Source organism: Coptis chinensis, chromosome 2 (genome assembly GCF_015680905.1).
Source record: "Coptis chinensis isolate HL-2020 chromosome 2, ASM1568090v1, whole genome shotgun sequence".
NCBI lineage: Eukaryota > Viridiplantae > Streptophyta > Magnoliopsida > Ranunculales > Ranunculaceae > Coptis > Coptis chinensis.
This window is the reverse complement of record NC_141457.1, coordinates 3930521-3934377: the sequence shown is the minus strand read 5'-3', so window position 1 is coordinate 3934377 and position 3857 is coordinate 3930521. Positions and strand designations below refer to the sequence as shown.

The window sequence follows — 3857 nt, the reverse complement described above, 5'->3', positions numbered from 1 at the left end:
TGGTACACAAAAACAAACCACATACACATGATTTTTTAGACTTGATACATTTAGCATATTGTTTACAAAAAGAGGTGGTTCTCAAAATAAAATAATCTCTATTCTTATTTTTAAGTATCCACGCTATCATCAACAAAAAAAAAAAAAAACTATCATAAAACTTACATAGCATATATATGGATACAATATATTCTTTATTTTCTAAATCAATAAAAGTAACATTCTTTAATTTCTCACTTGCCTTTTCTCATTGGTATCGATGTCCTTAGAAAAGAACTTACGGGTATCACGACATTTGTAGTACAATTTCTTGTATTAGGTGGAAGAAAAAGCGGATATTCTTTTTGAAGAAGTACATCCGGACATGGCCACATAGAGTTGCCCATGACTGAAAACCGGTGTCCTCAAATCAATGCCAACATATTTCATTTGCGCCTTGCGACTTATTAATTGTCATGGCATAAGCTAGTCGAGCGTGGAATTGTCGTCTTGATAGTTTGAAAGGCAACTCAGTATTTGAGGGAGCGAGATATTCTTGGGATGAGTACCGGTTCCATCTTTCTCTCCGGTCAAAATTTTGGCTTGAAGGACTTTACTAAGCATTTGAAGCACCATAAGTTAGGTGTCCCATTGCAAAGCCCATCTTTAGGTGCTATGTTCCCGAAAGCAACATTATAGGGCATCCGGGTTTTAACTTGAGATTGAAAGGTGGTAAGCTAGAAGGGTCGAGGGAGTTGAAAACGGTAGGCGTATCAATAATTGGGTGAGTCTTGCATTGCTTGGAGCATTTCTCTTGGCGTCCACAACTTTAAATTAGGTGATCAACCCAAATCCCCATAAGGAAACGAAGAACATAATGCAAAGGCAAATAAAGCGGGATGACATTAAACTTATCCGTTCCAACTCATGCCCTCCTCTCGCTCGAAGTACAATATCACGCATGACATCAACCTTACTCCCATCTCCGAGCAATATCAACGCAATCTCATCGGTTGTCGGGAAGATTGTACCTTCGTCTATCCTAACGCGGATCATAGTGTAGATGGGCCGGAACATTGTTATTCTCGAAGCATTTTCGGTTAAAACCTCAAATGCTTGCTTATAGATATCACAAAACTTGTGGGTCTCCAGGAAAGAGTTTCTTATGCGCTTTTCAACACTTCCCTTGACAAATTCGGATTACGATTGTGGCGGTGATCCAAAGCGACTAGGGGATCATAAATATAAAGTTGTGAAAACTTAGGTTCCATCCCCGGATCGCAACAATGAACCGATTTGATGCCGCACTCCCCATGAACGATGAATGAGGTAGGACACGCACGCCCATGTAATACACGATCGTTAAATTTGCAACCAAGACGGTAAAGGCATTACACACATTGTATTGCGAATCGCTCCGCGGAATAATCTTGCACGTTTATTAGATCCTTCGAATAAAGATTTAAGTCTTGGGGCAAGTGGAGAAAAGAAGCGGTAGCTTAACTTTTCCTTGTAAACGGACAAGTTCCAAATAAAGGTCGGTTTAAGCCTTGATTTTGATAACTGCTCATCTTTCCAATGAAGGGCGAACAAAATGGACCGAGAAACATCCATCTTTCCTAGAAAGTGGCGGCGATTTGGAACAGGAAGCACATGGCCTCTATGAGGATTAAGAATTTCTTCTTCACTTTCATCAAATCCAGTCATATCATGATCACTGCAAAAATAGACCTATGATATATCACGCTTTACGTTATGTTAAAACCTAACATAAGAGTGAGAATTTAAACACTTGACTTACATAGTATTATCCTCACAACTTTGCATTGTGACATCTTCCGTGGTAGATGAAGAGGACCCAACTTCGTACGTTGACCTCGTCTTCTTAAAGAAATCTGATATGTAATCAGACATAACATCTTTTTCTCTCCGTCTCCGATTTTGTTGTGCTATAGTCCTTTGATCGATATATTTTTCTCTTCGAAGACGTTGTGCAATAGATCTCCGATTAGGAGGTGCAATAGAGCTTTGGTAGGGAGGCCTGATAGATAAGAGATTGGGAGGCGCTTATGATCTTCGATTATAAGAAATAACGGATAACACATTAGGAGCCGCGAGGAGATGGTCGATTATGAGGCACAACAGATAACCTATTAAGAGCAGCGGGAGCTTCGATTAGGAGGCACGACGGATAACCTATTAAGAGCCGCGGGAGATTTTCGATTAGAAGGCATAACAGATAACATATTCGGAGCCGCATTAGATCTTTGATTAGGAGGCACAACAATAGATAACCTATTCAGAGCCGCATTAGATCTTCGATTAGAAGGCACAACAAATAAAATATTAGGAGTCGCAGTTGATCTTCGATTAGGAGGCACATATACCAGATTAGGAGACACAACATTTCTTCGATGTGGAGGCACATATACCAGATTGGGAGGTTCTGCTATGGAATTATCTGGGTGAACTAACGATTCCCTTCCTCTCTCTTCAATGCGCTCTTTAACCATGATTGCCTAGGAAGCGTCAATTCGCAAAAATTTGGAAACACGCAAAGTTAAAGAATCAAAACGGAGCTCTAATCAAAGAGCACAGCGAAGACTTAAAGTAGTAAATAGTAGAACACCTAATTGAAAATCACTGAAATACATTAACTTTCAGATATATTTAGGAATTAACATAGAAAATTGTAATTCAATTAACTCTTTTTTTCAGCTTTTGTTCTTTTGTAAGAAGTAAGAAGAGTTCGTTAGTTTATTTACATTCTCCACTATTTCATCAAAAACATGCAAATTGCATTAATAACAGGAAGTGAATTCTCCACTATCGATGTAAATATAAAAAAAGGAAACCAACCAGCAATGCTCGTAGACTTTTCCCACTAAAGTAAGACCACCAGTGGAACGAAGTAAGAAATTGCCTTCACTTACTTCTGAATGGTCAATTTAAATAAAATCACTTCCTATTAAATAAAAGGATTCTCCACTTCCTATTAGATATTGAAATTATAACAAATTGGCAAGAGTTTGAGTTGTCGAGATATATCTATAAATTAACAAAGAAAATTCTAATTCTAATTAAGTCTACATTTTAACCATCTATTCTCCACTACCGATATATATCTAGGAATTAACAAAGAAAATTCTAATTCTAATTAAGTCTACATTTTAACTTCTATCATTCTCCACTATCGATGGTAAAAAAAGGAATTCGAAAGTAACCCCATTAAACGCTCTAGTAACGACACCAGCACAAAGTTAAAAAAAAATAGCACACCAGTACAAAGTAACGACACCAGCACAAAGTTAACAAATACCCATTTCTTAATTCAAAAAGAAAAAACAAATAAGCTAGGGGGTTCAATAAATTTCACCTTAAATGGCCTTAAATTTCTCGGAATCAGAACAGCAAAATACTTTGTGACTGCGGAATAGCAACGACGGAAGCTTCGATCTCTCGGAAGTTGTCTCCACCTCCAGCAACGATGCCAGCACAAAGCTAAAAAATAATATACATTTCTTTGATATCAATTTCTTAATTCGAAAAGAAAAAACAAATAAGCTAGAGGGTTCAATAAAATTCACCTTCGCAGCTTTAATCATGTCTATCCTCCTTTATAGCAGTGCATTGTCTGCCTCCTGCCACTCTCCTAGCATCCCACAAATGTAGCCGGTCAATATATTTCTCATGAAACCCTAGATTTTTAATCTTCTTTAGAACTGCTGGACTTTCAAGTGATGCTTTACTGGTGCCTCTCGAATGCGGAGAGAGGCTTCTTGTGGTCGACAATGACCTCTGGTGGCCGGAGGGTGTTTACGCTCTGGCCAGTGGAGGTAAGTAGTGGAGTCGACTGTGTTTTAAGAAGATTAGAGTAA

At 38.2% G+C, this 3857-nt stretch overlaps 1 protein-coding gene and 1 long non-coding RNA gene across 4 annotated transcripts in view; one reads left to right on the top strand and one right to left on the bottom strand.

Annotated features, from left to right (window-relative positions):
* The window catches only part of LOC147514426 (uncharacterized), a 45338-nt gene that overhangs the window by 24340 nt on the left and 17141 nt on the right, over positions 1-3857 (top strand). The gene's annotated exons all lie outside the window — the stretch shown is intronic.
* LOC147514428 (uncharacterized) lies at positions 3170-3718 on the bottom strand. The gene is made up of 2 exons (XR_015207972.1): positions 3567-3718; positions 3170-3480 (listed from the first exon to the last, which is right to left on the bottom strand). It is a non-coding gene; the product is annotated as an uncharacterized LOC147514428 (long non-coding RNA).